The sequence below is a fragment of the Euwallacea fornicatus genome, chromosome 7 (genome assembly GCF_040115645.1).
Source record: "Euwallacea fornicatus isolate EFF26 chromosome 7, ASM4011564v1, whole genome shotgun sequence".
NCBI lineage: Eukaryota > Metazoa > Arthropoda > Insecta > Coleoptera > Curculionidae > Euwallacea > Euwallacea fornicatus.
The window spans coordinates 3431392-3449716 of NC_089547.1; positions in this window are offsets into that span (position 1 = coordinate 3431392).

Consider the following 18325-nt stretch of genomic DNA (forward strand, 5'->3'; position numbering starts at 1 on the left):
GCCCATCTCAGACCCCAGAAACGTGGTTAATCGCAGTAGATCAGAAAGGAAATTTAGAGGCAAGTGCTAAACCTCGTTCGAATGGAACTGATATAAAAGCAAGAGTTTTTCAAAAAATTCTCAATGTCAGAAATGACTACAATACTGTAGTAGTCACAAACATTAACCCCAGAGGGTAAAAGAGGGCTGAAAAAATATACAAAACTATTCAATACAGACCTGAATGATTGTATCAAAGATGAGTTACCTGAGATGAAGTTCCAAATTGTCACGAATGTTTCGAATTTTTTTCACATCGATTGATTAGTGGGCGCCGCGAACAGGAGTAGCCACCGCGAGATCCCGATTTGAACCTCCTAGGTTTCGTTTCATTGGTGTTTTCTGAGATGGAGCTGAATCGACCGATTTTTCAACCGTACAGCATCCAATAATCATTTGTACGATCGTTCCTGGGACACCCTATAGATGAAGGATTGATGAAACTCTCCACGTCATATCGGCTTTTGAGCAATCCCCCAAAGCTGGCTACAAAGCTCTTCGCTACACAACTTTCAAAGTTTTTAATGAAAATGCCGACGTGTACCCCCTAAATTCAGCCATTAAAGGCAACTATGTCAAAGAAACCATCATGGTAAATGATAAATGCGAAATAGGAATCCTCTTTTTAAACACCGAAATGTTGTCACCGTTACGGTAGTTTCGAGCATAGCGATATCCTGCACCTCGCTCCACCACTGCTGCTTTATATGGAAATTGAGTCGCTTTCATCTGGGGGTTTATTGTTTCGTCTGCATTAATTTGGGGGGGTCTTTATTTGGTTAGTGTAGTTAAATTTTGCCGTTTGTAGGCCCTGGGAGAGGATCCACTTGACTTCTTTCTTTGTCGTTTTGTTTCCTGTATTTAAATGTTTAGCCAGGACAAAGGAGGAATACGCTTCTAGTACGGAACCCTAGGTAATAAAGAAAAAATTATCTAGATATTGAGCTTTTTCGCAAGGGAAATTATGGCATTTTGGCGGTTTCAGTAATTGCGGAATCATCACCTTGAGCTTACGTAGTCTCAAGTGAATTTGTAATTTATGACTCGGCAAACCCCTTCATTTATGTACAGGGTCTTTCGGAACTATGGGGTCAAACTTTTAGGGGTTGTTCAGTGCAACAATGGAAGACGTCTGAATGTAGGAACACGTGTCCGCAAATTTCTCCCTCCAGCCCCACGACCTTATGGTGCTTTAAGATAGTTATATGCAAAAATCTGTTTTATCGAGCTGCAGGACGTTTTATTTTAATCGGTTAGCACAAAATGACGCTACAAAAATAGTTCAGAATGTCGTTCTTGAACTTCATTGGATCAGAGACGGCTGAAGTGATCCAGTTCGGTGGGCCCCCTTGGTCACCCGATCAGACGCCTTCAGATTTATTTTCGACGGGAATAAGTAAAATCTCTGGTTTATGAAATACCAATGGAAACAGAGCAGGACTCGATTGCAGGAATCACTGGCGCATTTGAAGTCATTCAAAACGATTATCAAGTTTTCAGCCAAGAACGCAGAAACCATATACGTCGTTTAAACAGGTCTGAAGACGACATTTCGAACAATTATTTCGGCGTTATTTTGTATAAACAATGTGAAATGAAACGTACTAAAATTACATAAAAACCTTTTTGCACATACCTGTTTCAAAGCGGTATAAGGTCGTAGACCCTCAGGGAGACATTTGTGAACACAGGTCTTATGCTCGCTCGTCTTCTATAGTTTCAGCGAACCATCACTATTAGGTAGATTCCATAGTTGTGAAACACCCTGTAGAGAAGGTTTTTGGCGCCTCAATTCTAATTATTTCCTAAATCTTGTAATACTCTTTTTAATCCTCACGGTTTTAGCAAATATTCTAGCTTTTTTAGATATGCCCAAGAAACTACAATCCTTTATGCTACGACAAATATTAAACTAATTGCATACCAAATTCACTTTGGGGATTCTTAATTAGGCTTTCAATCCCCCCGTCCCTTTATTTCATTAGACGATCAACCTACTAATGACAAGAAATGGAATAAGATTAGGCAAATTATGGAGAAACGAGAAAATTCCAAACTTCTTCAAGCTAATTTCAGTCGCCATTAAATAACATCCCTATAGAAAACCTTGTTTTTCTCACATTCAATTAAGAAAATCCTGAAAACAGCGACAAATCATCAATTAAAAGTGAAAGAAGGTCCGTCCAGAAGTTCCCGAACAAAAAAAAATTCAATTAGCGCCATTGAAAACAAGAAACAAACAGGGTGGAAATCAAAGAAACCGAAAATCCTTTCGGCGTTATCTTGGAAACGTGACGACCATAAATTACCCTTTTCGGGACCCCAAGGAGGCTCAAATTCGGGACATGAGCCGCCTTTCAAAGGGCTTTTCTTAATATTTTAACGTTCAGGAAATTGAAGAATGGGACTGCACAGTTACATTTAAGCCCGTTTTCCAGGAAAAACTTCGACGAATTTACGTGTTTCGCGTTCATTAAAAAGTTAATGACCGTATCTATCCTTGGCGAGTTGTTTGATTTCGCATCTGGGATGTATATTCAGGGTGCTAATCCCTCTTCCGGTCAAGGGGGGTGATTTATGCAGGTGCAGGCTAAAAGAGTTATGAGAGAGGGTGTTGTAATCTGTTGCCGGAAATGAACTACATACGGATTTGTGTTTCGCATCTGAAAATGGAGATTAAACAGGTTAGAATATGAAGACGTCGGAAGGCCAAATGGCGTATGGGGGGATGCTTCGTAAACTGAGAGTTTGCATACGAGCAAAATCAAAACCTTCAAGGGCGAAATTAACAAAACTCTCACCTCTAATTGGAAAGCGTCACGAAGGTGACAAACGAAAAGGGATGGCCCTTCTACCCTACGTGCTCGCTACTTGACACCGTTATGTCGGTTTCATTTGGAAAACTACCCCCGAAGGGTTGATGTAATTCATTATGCCCTGCGTTGCCTGCGGTTAAGAGTTTTGAATCGGATCATAGCTAGTTTTCTCATTTGTTAGTGTTTGCCGTAAGTTCGGACGTGTTTGAAATATGACCGTGGCCGGATGGTAATTTATAGACGTTCTGTATGTACCCGTGTTATCAGACAGGGATATAGTAGTATTAATATGACGGGCTCGGACATTTCTGATGTAATAAATACCCGTGGGAGGCAGACCCAGGTGAGCTCTTGCAAGGAGTGGTATTGAGATTTGAACTAAAAGACCCTGGAGAGGCCAAGGACTGACCTCCAAGAAGGCCTCATTAACCTTAATCTCCCAGTGGTGATATGCTAAAATCTTATAGCACCTTTAGAATGAATTTACGATAAGCTTTTTATTTTCCGGACATTTAAATCTATTATTAGATTTTAGATACTTTCGCCGTCATTCTAATACGCACATCAGGTAGGTAATAACGTGAAAACTACCCTCTGAATTCACTTTAATTTGCGACAATAATTTTACTAAATAAGTGCGTCTCGTCCTCATCCGGAATTTGGAATGAAACTCACGTCCGCCGGTCCAGACCGTTTACGGCAACGAACGGCCGTTATTACACCCCCAGCAGACTAGGCAAGACTGCTCGCTTTCACCCCCCAGAGGGAAAGCTACTTTTTATCAAAATCTTCTCAGACTAACGAGGGTTGTACATTTCTTTCCTCGATTTCTTTCGCTTATTCTTATAGTGGGAATATCCTCGCGAACTGCAGGCGAGAAAGTAATAAATGATTTACGAGTTGTTGAAATTTAATTAAAGTTCCTTTCCTTGAATGGCTAAGTAGGGTTTTAAAAGCGGCGATGCTGAAAGATACACACTCACATGAGTTTCAGCTGCAAGAGGTCCGTTTTGAATGTAGCTGATTAAAACGTCTACTCGCCTACCCCCTCCCGACCAAGAGGCAACTTTCAATTTCCAGCGATAACATCCCTCCGGTTTTTAATTAAATCTTCAAACCCTGCTTAATATGTGAATCCATCCCTGTTACGACCCTCACTAATTCCAGCTACACCTCCCATTATCTCAAAGTCCATAATTCAGCTGCGGCTACTTTGATTCCGGTCCGATCGGTTTAGTTACGTTGCGCTGACCGTTTCCTCCGGATGTTGGTCGGTTAAAAGCACTAAGGGCTTTCAGGGTAATAAAAGTAATCAGTCTTTGAGCGAGCTGCTGATGTATCATTGAAATTGCAATAGACTTTAGATTCTGTAGGTCTAAGAATTTTTTTTTTTTTATAATATTGCAGTCGCTGAAAGGGAGAAAGCCTCATTGGTTATTCTATTCCAGGCACACTGCCATTATTCTTTAATAGTACAATAGGATTTGCAAGCATTCATAGAATTTTTCACTCCGTAAATAAGTCTCAAGACGTCTTTTGTTAGGTTGCCAACGGAAGTAAGTCCTTCAATCTTGGCTGGGGTGAAGCAGAAAGTCGCAGTGCTAAATCAAGGGGTCGTATTGTGTTAGGAACAATCAGGTTTTTTCCTTATTATTGCTCAAAAAAATAGTACTAGTTCGTAATTTAACAATTATTGCGGGCTCCAATTAAGGGCGGCTAACTCAAGATTGGAGCCGGCGTTGGTAATTTACATTTTATGGGACGGTACCTGACGGTCAAAAAAAATTAGCTCACCTCAATGGGTATGTGACTTAACATTTAAAAGGGAACCCTCATAAAAAAATAACAATTAGAAACACGGAGTCATTACGGAGCCTTTTCGACGATCAGGAACATGAGCGATTTAAGAGATTCCTGGTGCCGATATTGTATTTTATCAAATCTAACGACGAAGATAAAATAAAGCATGGGAGTCCTAATGAGGACCGCCATATATCTTGTTGGCATTCAGTCTTTTATATCAACAAGCAACCCCATATAGAGGGTGTCACTGGGCCAGTGGGCCGCGATAATGAGCCATTGATCCGTTTGATTTATAGGTCCATAAGGATTTATACACCGTGCGTTCATTTGATACTGTTTGTAGTTGGTAATGCAGTGCGAACGAGAGAGTAAAGGGTAGGAGATTTTCTCGCCACTTACTCGAGAAGGGTAGTTTCGATCAAAGTCTAGACACGCGCGTTCGCAGATTACAGTTGCGTGAAAAAAGATTAATAACAAAGCACTAAAGTCTGTATACAGCAATTTAAATAATGGAAGAAATTGGAGAGAGAACCAATTTAAATTGCGGGAGAGGGAATCGAGCGTCCCGCTACCGATCTCCAGGGTGAAAAAATGGGTGTTTCAAATCCAGAAAAAATCACCTAATGTAGGCATGATTGTTCCCATCCATTATCACTTTAAAGCACCTAAACTTGAAAGTCTTTTTAAAAATACGCCCGAAATTAATTTAAAAAGTGTTTGACCATGTTAGCCGAGGCTTTCAGGGCAAATACTGCTGGGAGCAAAGTAACCTATGGCGCAATATCTCTCTTTCCAACTTTCACCACGGGGTTGTCAGGAAGTTACCCCTAAAGTCCAAACACGCGGCCTCACAATTATGGCCATTGAAAAACAACCCCCGCACGACCCTAATGAAAACCCTGTCGTGTGTGCAATTTCACCGAAAAATATTTACGACGATTCTGCATTTTTTATGTTTCGATTTCTATGGGGCTTCTAATAGAAAATAACGAGCCGTAGGTCCGGAGTGACGTTTTTGCCATTTAACAAGTCTTAAGGGGATAGATTAGCCTAAAGTGGTGCGGAGAGTGACGATAATGTCTGTATGAAGTAACAAAAAAGCTATTTTAGGACTGAATAATGGAAAATAATGATCTGATTAGCTGTGCACCGAATGATGTACTGAGGGAAGAGGGAGGTGGAAAATCAAATCTTAATTATTTTTATTTTCTCCCCTCAATCCTTTTTTGACCAGTAAGTGGAAGTTCCGTAGCAAAGTGTACCGCACACGAAAAACATCGTTCAAATCTTATTCGAAGACATTATCTCAGTGAGACTCATAAACAGGGCCGGCCTCAGCCAGTCTGGTACACTGACCGAAATTTTTCATCGCCGCGTTCTATCTCCAAAACAAAGACCACCGACCAACTGCCCCTTAAGGCCGGACAGCTCACAAATGTCCTTTAATGAGCGTGACGAAATTTAAAAGTAGTAATAACTTCTAACATGTCCAAAGGCACTTTCGCATGTGTTAGGGAGAAACTTTGGCGGAAAATTCACTAAAAGGGTGTTTTTGGTTCCCTTTTTTTTTAATCTTAAAGTGTTTTTTGCTCTTTTATGCGGATGCGAAAAGAATCGCTAATTAGCACGCTAATTATAAAGTTATTCCTGCAACCGCAGAAATGCGGCAAATTGCAGGTAGTAGGATTCCCCTGTATGACATCGAAATCATTCGCGTGCGATAAATTGATCTCTTAAGAAAGCGAATAGTGAAACGATCACTGGTGATCGTCTGCATAAATGTCCAGACAAATCTTGGCTGAAAAAGGCACTAAAATATTACTGAGTTTGTAGAAAAGCTCTTTTCACTCGCTTACACAAATTCACATTCATCTTGATGGATTTCATAGAGTGAGAGGTGCAGGTGGAGATTTCATGAGAAACTTCCACCTGCATTAAACTGTGTTTAATCATCCTGGTGCTTGAAAGAATATAATGAACGATTTCCTAACCCTGCCTTGCAACCCCCTGTGCCGGCCCGGACTTTTGAACCAAAACATATCCCCATTATTCGACTTCGAAGATTTTTCGGGATGTAAGTTTAGTGGTACACACTCAAGGGTCAAAATAGGTCTATTATGTCTTCACTTGAGAGGTTTTCATGCTATTATCGAAGGTATTTAAAAGGTCGGAGATTCGGTTAGACGTTCAACAGCTCTGTTATTGTTAAGTTGAGCTGTTTTGCTAGGAAGCCAATTTAGGGACCCTCCGAAAATTTAAGAATTAAAATGTAATGGAGGGAGAGAGACATCTTTGTTTTGGTTAGGGGTATTTAAGTCCACCGTTCCGTGACGCAAAATCAATTTAAAACAATACTCTCAAGTAGTAATTTACATTATAAGTTTGTCACTAATTGTCGTGAATTTGAGCCCGTTTCGATTATCAAATTTATCACACGTTTCGTTTTAGAGCAAACAATATTAAAACATTTTTGGTTTATTACTGTCTAGCTCCTCCTATCAATCCCGAGATACCCCTAGGGGAGCTGCATATCGCATGATAGAGCAAGCACCAAATAAGAGTGGGCACAACATAATATAATATCATTGTAGGTAATGGTACAATCAATGCCATGAGTTTGAATTTTCGCTTCGAGAACGTTTCCAATTTGCATGGAAACCTGGCAAATATTCCCTTAAACACAACTCCCACCACGCAGCCAAATCCCTTTCAAAGTTTCCCTGGAAAGCATTTCCTGGTGAGTTTGCCAGCAGTAACTTGGCCCTTAATGAAATAAGAAAACCTCTGTATACACGGCTTTTTTTCCCTTTTTCTGTAAAAAGTCCCCTTTACTTTATCCATTGTCTAAACGGAACAGCACCTGTACTCGCAGCCAATAATAGGAGTCCATTAATCTTTTTGACTATGAGGGCACTTCTGTGATCAACACAAACACAGGGGAACGAATAGAAAAGCATTAGTGTTTTTAACTAACTTCGGGAGTACTCTATCGAATAAACACACGTGGGAGAGAGGTTTCGGTGTATTATTGTGAAACGTTCAAATAGCCATAAATTTGTATGGGATAATAGGGAAGAAGCTAAAGCCAGCTGTGGGATTGAATAATTTGAAGAATTATTCCACTTATTTGTTATTACGCTTTCCACATGCTTGGCAACAATATTCCTTAATCATAATTTAAAATGATGCCTCCTATTCTAATAAATCGTCGCCCCCTTCTGAATAAGACGTTCCTGGCATAACCACACCAAAACCATCGTTGTTATGCACGACTACTTAAGACCATTTGCATGAAGAAGTAGGCAGTATTTTTGGGTAAATATAAATGGAATTTGACATCCCAAGATTTCCTTTCATTTCCGAAGGGAAATTTTAGGGTAGACGGAAAATCGATTATAAAGGGCGTCGGCAGATATTCGATTGAACAAATGTTGGGAAAAGAGGAAAAAATCAAAGAGGGATTAACACGTGAAGATGTGTTGTTGCCTTTAAGGCACTGATTAATATCGATGATAGTTTGGGCCAAGGCCGTCGTAGCAAGTTCACACCCGAGAAAGCCTCCGGCCGAAAAAGTCTGCCGCCCTTGCTGGTTTGCGGCCCCATAAAGCCAGTACCGGCCAGGGACTGTGCTAGGCACCTTACCCCCTGTACAGGTTTAATGTAAAAACTATACAGCATGTTTTCTGCCCTTTTTTTTTAAACAACTTAATAGTGACACGCATATAGCTCGTTATTTACCTAGGGAGCTAATCAGCCACGATCTCACCGTCATGCCTTGCTGCTTTATTTATGGTTACCATGGAAGTTGGAACGCGTTGTTTTTTGTATTTCGGTTTTAATTTATGCTCAATTTTGTTAACTTTCCGATAATTAAAAAAATTTAGTTAAATCTAGAGGTGAAAAACTCGCACGTATGGTGCTAAAGTAAATGGTGATCATTCAGAAAAACCCTCACGTGCCATGGCATTTAAACTGGACGTTCTGATCACAATAATGTACTTTATAACGCTATTATATGTATACCAAAATAACATTCATGCGGCTATTTGGCGCCCCCTAAAACTGCCACCCCCTAAATTTGGCGCCCCTGAATTTACTGCCCCGTGCAAATGCAAAGTTTGCACGTTACGCTCTCCCTTCCCAACTTACTCGATCGCATGAATAAATCGCCGACTACTACTGATGGCGCAATTGAGCTACAACTCTTTGGCTGAATTTAACGGAAGTCTTAAGAAAATTGTACGCAGTGAGCGAAATAATTCAAAAATCTTAAAGGAACGCAAAAAGACTATTATTTCCAAAACCTTTAAAATAAAACATTTTTACAGGTTTCAGCACCAAATTAGGGGAATGTAATAGCTTCCCCAGGAACATTTAAAATCAGTCTTAATTCCTTAAACTACTTTAACTTAAGGGCGCAGTGCCACAAAAGCGCCCCCGCGACATTAGCCGTTACTTAGTCGAACGACGATCCAAAGAGACAAAGCGTAATTTTACCCTCTAAAAAAATGACAATTCCATTAGGAAGGAATTTTAAATTTCCGCGGCACGGGGCGGACCGAAAACGAAATTTCACGTCCCAGACAATGTTTTAACACGGATTTCTACTTATTCACTTGTTTGTGATTCTCAGTTTGAAACAATGTCTGCTACTCTAGACGGCATAACGTGAAGTGGAAAAAAATACGCCAAAAGTACATTAGTATAAACGAGTAATTCAAACCAACCGACTTTGTTTCTATTCTTGGTTTGTGCCGGAGGAATTGAAAGATCTGGTATATAAATTGAGGAAGTTTTAATCGCAGATATCCCGACAAGCCATCGATAGAAGCACATTTCCTTCGAAAATTTTCTGAAATATTTTTGCGCGTAAAAAGCTGTCGCCGAATCTTTTATGCGCCTGAATGGCTGTCGCCGAACATTTCTTGCGCCTGAAAGTCTGTCGGCGAATCTTTGTTGCGCTTGAAGGTCTGTCGCGAAATCTTTCTCGCGCCTGAATGGCAGACGCCGAATCCTCTTTGCGCTTTGATATTAAGAGATAAATGAGGATGGATTTTAAAATTTGAGGTTTTAATTCACGAAATTTATGCCCCCATAGTTTCTTTCGGTTCTTTGCCTGGTAACAATCATGCCCTTTGAGAACAACAAATAGAATTTTACTCGTAGAATTTGTCATGAACCCGCACAAAAGGGGTTAATAAAATTACATTATTAACCCTTCAAGCGATTCAAAAATGCATCGCACGCCTAGTTTACTCTCCAGCACCCCATCCTACGATGTACTAGAAAAAACTGACCCTAGTGACATAATTTTGCACCCTGTCACTTCACTTGGCGTAAGTTGAATAGATCGCAGATTTATAATATTGATAGAGCTTAAAGCTTAAAGAGCATGTAGAAGTTCTTATTATTTTATATTGTTGCCAGCCCCGGGCGAACAGTATTAATCATAAAGGGCTGGCTGGTTGCCGAAATCAAAGGATAATGGGGTTTGAAAGGTTGTTAGACTTGGTGTGCAAAAGGAGTATGGAGGGAAAATATAGACTGCCCGTCTAGACAGGACCGGAAAATTAGGATTTTTCCTCAATAGTTTTATTTGATGCGAAAGTTTCTTTATGTGGAATCAAATTGAGATTAATTCTAAAATCTTTGGCATTGTATCTGGCGCACAAAAAAAACTGTTGTGAGTGGATTTGGGATGAATGATGAAAGGCGGAAAGGTCAATATATTGCCGTTGCAAAGAGAAATCAGTCCACATAATGCATTCATATGTTACCACGAAAAGAGGAAAAATCTCCCTTTTAAACTTACCATCCCTCTACAATCCATATTTTTCAGCGTAAGCTCGACGTGTGTTAATAGTTCTTTACGTGTAGAGGGTTAAAAGAAGAAGATTATGGCTGCGGAGCAGGTTTAAGCTTTTATTCGGTCAAGAGAGTAATCCTTCTTTCAGACCGTGTAAACTATGATTCATGTTGGAAACAGTCAATCCTTAACAACTGAAGCAAGAAATTTCCACATATTTTATATATGCACGATCTATACGCACGTGTGCAATTCTACCTCTGCAACAACCCCCATTTTCCCAACAAAATAATAGAATCCGCCACACATTTTCTGCATGCAATATGTGCATACATATGATATATAACTAGTTATTTAATTAACAACCGTTAAAAAACGGGCATTATTTTTTCTTTGCGGCCCGTTGTCAAGAGCGACGGACGATATCGTGGTTTTATGGGCCGTTGCTATGAGCGACGGCCCGTAAAAATGAAACAAGGCCCGCTGGCCATAAACTCGTTGTTTCCACTATGGAAATTAAGACGCGAACAAACAGTTTCCATCCGTTTGTGCGTAAAAGTTATAACCCACAATTTTTTTATTTTTAACTCGGAAAGTAACTGTTGCTGTTTTACCACCAAAATCAGCATTTCTCTCATTACAGACCGACTCAAAATTCGCCCTTCACCCTGAAATCTACTCGGTTTTTTGCACCCCTATATTTTATCACGGCAGACCGAACGAATCAGCAGATGCATATTTTCTAAACGGACACTTTCTCTCTTTTGAAGCGTTCGATTTTCGATGCGGTTGATCGGCTTTCAATAATCTTTTGTTGCCGCTTTCAAATCGAAAGTAAACAGAAACGAGAGGGACTATATGGGCTTTGATAGTGTTATTTTTTAGTATATAATGCCGGGTGTGTGTAAACGGGTCTAGTTTTGCATGTAATTAGTTTCAACAGAAATAATTTTGATCAACTCATTGAAGCCCCCCCAATCACCACCACGTACAATCAGCGAATATCTCGTTGAGTGTGGCGGCGGCACTGAAAATGTTTATTAGATATCCTGAGGTATTAACTGTCATCCAAAGAACCTTTCGGAAGTACCTTGAATTTCGAGAAAATATTTAATGATTTTCGGCAGTTTTTTGTCCTTTTTTTAAATTCGTTCTGAAAACGGACTTCCGCATTTCCGCCAAGCTGCCCAGCAAACTCGTTGGTGGCAACGTAGCAGATGTTCCAGCTCCCGCAAGAAATGAACCCAAACAGGCCTAACAACTTTAACCCGTATTTCATCCTAGTTATCACCCTCAATTTGCTTCAATGCGTCACCCTCATACCTCTGTCGTTATTTCCTTCTTTCGAAATTCTTACTGCAAACAGAAAGCTCGTAAATATTCCTTAGCCTAGGATAATTTAGGAGGTTTTACAACGTCGGATTAACATAATCGTAAAAATTTAATGACATGAGGCTCCGAATTGTTCTTTGGCAAACAAAAATATGGGGCTCAACAAGCGTGCCTTTGTTTGCTCAATAAAGAATTCTTAAAACGGATTTTGTGTACGAGAAAAAGGTCATATTCCAGAAATTCTGATTGACATGCGTAATGTGCTTAGAAACGACACTGCAAGCTATCCAAAGAGCGAGTGAGTTTCATGCCTCGTAGAGTAAAACAACTGGTCCCAGGTACATCACTTCAATACGGAATACTTTTCATATATGAAGGAAAAATCTTTAAAAAAATTCTTCGGAAGTATGAGATACATTAGAGGGCGGAATTTCATAACCTTTGGTACCGTTGGAAAGCTTATTGGAAATGCTTTTCGAGGATATGTCGCAACAATGCCGGTGCTAGTTAAAGAAAAATGCTTTGGCGGCCAGAGCGCGTTTGGTAGAGGGAGTGAGTTTATCACACCCTCGACCATCTTTCCTTATCATATTATGGAAGACGTGTTTTTGGATTTTTCTATTGCCAGCATAATTTTCAAAATAGTGGCATTAATAGTTTTTAAAAATCATCCTGTATGTTTTCCTCACTGGGACAAGAAATATTAGATGTCGAGGAGAATTCTACACATAGAAGATTAACACGGGAAATCGGTTTTTGTTTTTCTACCCCTGCACGGATTATCCAGTTGAAACACTTTACATCGAGGTGGTGGTACTCGAGACCGGCCATCATTCCGCGATTTCGTCAATTTTCCAATTAGAGCAGTTCTGGTTCAAAGCGCCTCCAAATTTCAAAAATTCGAATGTCCCGCGTAACCTTTCGAAGCCACGATTGGTCAAGAAAAATAGACGAGAACGTTCATTTGACATGGGGTTTTTACGTTTCTGTGGTTGGCGCCATTGTGTTTGCGTCATTCTAATCTTGACTGTGACCAATTGTGGCCTCGTATGATTACGCGGGATATTAATATTTTTGAAATTTTTAGGCGTTTTCAGTCAAAATGGTTCAAATTAGAAGATTGCGGAATTATGGCTGATCTTGAGTGCTGCGATCTCCATATACAAGTTTTTCAATGGAATCAGTGCTCTGTGATTCGTGCAGGCGCAAAAAAATAAACATCCATTCCTCATGTTAATCTCCTGTGTCCAGGGTCCGCCTGGACTCCCCGTATAAAAATGAATAAAGTATCAGCTACACTCGATCGTATCAAGAGAGGATTGTATGTTACCTAATCGAAAATGTGTCTCGGTCGGGACTCGCCCTGAAATCTCGTTGGCTTGCCCTGTAAAACTTACTTTCCAGTCTTGTAACGTAATTAACAGTTTCGCTTTGTGTAATCTCCCCGTTTACTTCAAACTCGATAGACAAGCTCCCAGTGGACTTTGAGCCTCCGCTTATGACCATATCATTGCCCTCCACTAAGAACGGTCTTGCTCCGAATTTTAACCCCATTCTCAGTCTTTCACGAACGTTTTCACGTACTAAAAACATGTAACATTTAATTAAAATCGACGCAACTTTTTAAAACATGGAGCCTCCATTAAAACTTCCAGCGGACAGAATTAATTCTTGGCGACTTTTAAGTTACTATCAACGGTGCAGTTATGTAAATGGGCCCTCATTTGACGTCTTGTGTCGGTTTTAAATTTGCCATCCCTCTCAATTTAGCCCTACGTCAGTGGCGGATCACTTAGTAATTGCCAGTTTTCAGAAGTTACCAACACGTAGAGCCTCCGATATATGGTTCGTGTCGCGTAACTATTTATTTACGTCACTAAAATGACGTAAATGACAAGTCGTATGAATTTAATGTGTTAAAAAAGAATAAATATATATTGAAATGTCTAAATATAACCCTTTCTTGCACGGTTGCCGCTTAATTTGTTGCCGTTTTGATTTAATTTGGCGTTAAATTTTGGCGGCAAACATTCGTTCTTTTGAAGACTAAATTAGTGCCCTGGTTATTTATTATCGGTGGTTAATTATTGTTGTTATTGTTGGCATGATATCCAAGTTCTTAAACGGTCGGCGTAAAGAGCTGGTAGCGCCCGTGCTACATATTAATTTTGAAAAAGTGTGGCATCACTGCTAATGTGCAGCCCGTGACGTGCATAAAAAATTACGTCACTCGAATCATATATACACGTTGGTGTTGTGGGGACGTTAATAGGAAATGGAAGATGTCCGAAATTATTTTTTAGTATTTTCAGCTGAGGTTTCCACGTTGCCATTTACCCCGCCAATGCTATCACTTAGTCTGTGGTTTATGGCCAAACATTTAGCCTAAAATGTTGTCTGCGAATTAAATTTCGTACCCTTCCCCGGTAATGTATTGTAACGTATAACTGTAAGTGGCTATTAAATCCTATTATGCACAATCTGTGTGTATAGGTGAATTGTGGTTCGAGCCCCTAATCCATAAAGGCCTCGAGAGCACAAAGCTGCGTCAGGTGAACTCTCATTTGCATTAATCCGGTTAATTCCGGTAACTAGGTGACATATTTCTTAATGGAACTAATCCTTCTTGGCTAACTTCGGCGGCAGTTAGCTAGATTAGTCGAGGAAATGCTTCCATGGATCTCCTGGTTTAATTCCAATTCAACTGAAATCGTTTATCGTGTGAGACTAGAGTTTTGGAAAGGTTTGGCGAAAAGCTCGGATGTGGCATTATTTCAAATCCTTCTTTATTGGACTGCATGTCCCAGTTTTGCAGAAGAAGAGAGTCAATAAAGAAGCCGCCTCTTAGGGCGTTAGATGAAACTGCCCATCTCGGAGCTAACTCGAGACACGCAGGATCTATGCCATGCAACGTTGTTTATGCATGATTACGCAAAAATATTTGCTGAGGTTCATGGAAATCTGAAGGAAGCTGGAAAAAGTTATGTGAAAGCTGCACCTGTGGCTTGTTTTCAACGCCTTTTTGGGTCAACTTCACATAATCAAAGTGCGCATTTTTCGCGCAGGAATTGTATCTTTGAAGCTGGAAACGTTCTTGATAAGCTGTAAAATTTCGAAAGTTGTTTGGTCAGAATCTTACAAAATTGGGCTTTATTGACTGTATTCTCGCATGTCCCTTAAATGAAATTCTCGAAAAGTTTCACTGAGTATCGCATGAAAACTGAACAAAAATGAAAGTGTTTTATACCGAAAATTCATCCAATTGATCATTCCAGTAACGTCCGTTCTCCAGTTTGTTAGGCTAGAACGTTAGAGGCAATTTAGGGATAGTTTGCAAGAACTCCGCTAATTTAGAATGCCGGTACGAAGCAGCCCAACTCTAAACGAATCAAGGAAATCTTCAGTCAGATGGAAAAACTGAGTTATATGTAGTTAACGCTTAGTTTTAGGAAAGCAAATAACGGAAATACTTGCTGTGGAAGAGAAAAGTTTATAGGAAGAAACGGTCAGAATCTGAGATGAATCTTCTTGAAAATTTACCCGTAACTGTGCTAATAATGCATTATTCATCAGAAAAGGTTTACGTACAGATTCACCATGCGGAACAGCATTAAGCTTCTCAAACCCATTAAAGCTTCAGTTTTCAAGAAAAAATACAAAAGCTATCAATATCTCTGAAAAACAAGATTTATGACGGGGAATTAACTAGTGACTTTATTTGCACAACTGACCCTTAGAACGCCGACATTTCAGGTAAAGAGCCTTAATGGTTTTTTTTAATCCTGGCAACACTTAGGAAGGATTTGGTGTTAGTCCTGTTGAATGCCATTTTATGATGGTTAAGGGTTTCAGAGCCTTTATACTTAAATTGGAACTTTCGTCGAAACGGTATTTAGGGAGTTATCTCTTTAGTCGAATTCGCCACGCATCACTTGTTACAATGATGAAAGTCATATTGTGGACATTAAAATATTCTTAAACCAGCCGAAGTTGTTAATGGCTGTTGTAAAACCATTGAATTTGCAGGTGGGTACGCAGATACGCGTCCTGTAGTTTCCGATGTACAGGCTATCCACGAAAAAATTCCCGTCGCCCTCCTCTAACGTTTCAATATACTGAAATAGAAAACATGTTTTTTAAGGAAAAGTGCTTCAAAGTTCATGTAGTTTTTCAAGATAATCGGCAGTTTTCTACAGGTCATTTAATAAACGTGTGCCAAGCCAACATTCCATTTTTTGAACAATTAAGCATTACGTTTTTTTACACATTTAAATTTTGCACCTTATTATGAATTCAAGAATATATACAGAGAGGGGGGAGGGATTTTACGCGAACACCCTGTACCGTGCAGCTCTGATTTCTCCCCCCTCCATCACTGAGAGTTTTGCACGGAAAAATGTCTCTTTCATTGATTGTATTTTGATGTGACAAACTTAGATCACTTAGAAGACCAAACTACTTTTGCAAATCAGTTGATAACGTTTATAATAATTGCTGAAAATTACTTTCGCCTACCGCAATGCATGCATTGATTCGATGACTCGTCTTCGACAATAAGACGAACTCTTTCGAATATACTTGGTGTCCGATTAATAATAGCACACGATTCAAAAATCCTATTTCTTAGATTTTGTGAATTTTGAATTGAAATTTTGTAAACTAGTGCTTTCAAGTGACCCGATAGAAAAGAACCAAAGAATTCAAATCTGGTGATCTGAGAGGCCAGCATCGCGAACCCGCCGTTCCTATTCTTCGGTTAGGGTAATTCTCGCCCAGAATTAGGAATGTGCGAATTTTTATTTTTATCAAATTTTTACTAATTTGGTGATAGTTTAGCATGGCACATTTCCCACGCATGTTGAAGTTTAAACCCATTTCTCTCCCAAAACGGCCGCATTCAGCGACAAACACTAAAAGTTATGGTTATTACCTAAACTCATAACTAAACAAAAAACTAAATAAATATTTGAGTTTCTCTTCACCGATAATTACAGTATCCGCAATTTCGTCAAATTAACATGGCATTGAGTAAAAATATGACAAAAATACCAACCAAATTGTTTTTCGAAGCCCCGTATCTCAAGAAGCAAGCCGATACGGACCTATGTTTTTGAACTTTTTATGTTAAAATTAGTCAAAAATTAACTTTTTTAAATTTGCACAAGTACTTAGTAGACACCTTATATATTGTATATATGCAGGGTGGTCAATATGAGATGGTCCGTCGCCTTATCTCAAAAACAGTGCGGTTTAGAAAAAAGAAAAAATATATTTTTGTCACTCTGTAACTTCCAAAATACAAAAAAAATAAATAAAAATTCGTGAAAAACTCAATAAGTCTAATATTAAACTTTTTCCTCTAAACCTTGTGGTTTTTCAGATAAGGCATTAGACCATCTTATGTGAACCACCCTGTACAAATGTATGTTGCTTATGAGATACTCGGTTTTGAGTCATTATTCTCGAGCGCTCCTTGCCTAATAAATTCCGTGTTTTCTAGAAATCCGTTCAAAGCTTTTAGTTGTCTAGGTCAGGGACTTGGTGAGACAGTTAGGGGGGGATTATTAAGGAAATCGATTTGTGCCTCCTCTAGCTCTATTACTCAAAACAGAATTATTCAATTTTAAGCCTCATTCGACTGCACGTGGGTTTCAAGTTCTTTAAATAATATATTTGAACAACACACCGGAGCCTCTCCTCAGAGTTAATACCAATTTCTCGGGGAGGAATTTTCCACATAACTCATCGGAAAGATAACGAAAACTTTCGCCAATTGATAAATCGGGCCGGTGTAATATCATTTTGAGATCGAAACGAATTAATCCCTACAGAATTCCAATAATACTATTCGAGATACTTTCCATTGTAAGCAGCGGAGTTCGAGGCAAAGAAGGCGATATGGCGAAACTTGTGGAACTCCCGCGACCAACTCCAAGTTGGGAGTTTGGTTAGATTTATGAAGCCATTTCCCGTTTAATGAAACACACCGGTGCGAGCAGGGAGATGTGATTAGGGGTAATGAGGATGCACTTCGATTTTTGATTATGAGGGGTGAAATTACTTCTTCGGCAGGAGTTTGGAAGTTGGTAATGAAACGCGACCGGCGGGAGCGGTTCGAAGGGTTTTAATTTTTAAGAGCTTAATGGGAGTTTGTTAATGTTTCAGTGGAGAACGAATAGAACAATTCGAAATAAGAAAAATAAGAAGCAGACAATGATAGATGTTACTTTTATTCTCCAGCGAACCATGTTTCGACCGGGTCAAGGGTTCGGATTTTTAAAACCCCCAGGCGGAACGCCCGATGTTGACCAATCCAAAGACCTCTACCGCTTAAATTCTTGTGTTCGCTGAAAGCTGAAGCAAATAAAAACCAGGGACGGACTGATGAACTTTCTAAAATCGTCTAAAATTCAAAGTGACAAAACAGGATTCTGATGTGACCTGACGATGAATATAACATTAATCTCAATAAAAGCGACACATGTTAGTTTCCTGAGACTTTTTGAATCTTCGCTATTGTGTAATTTCG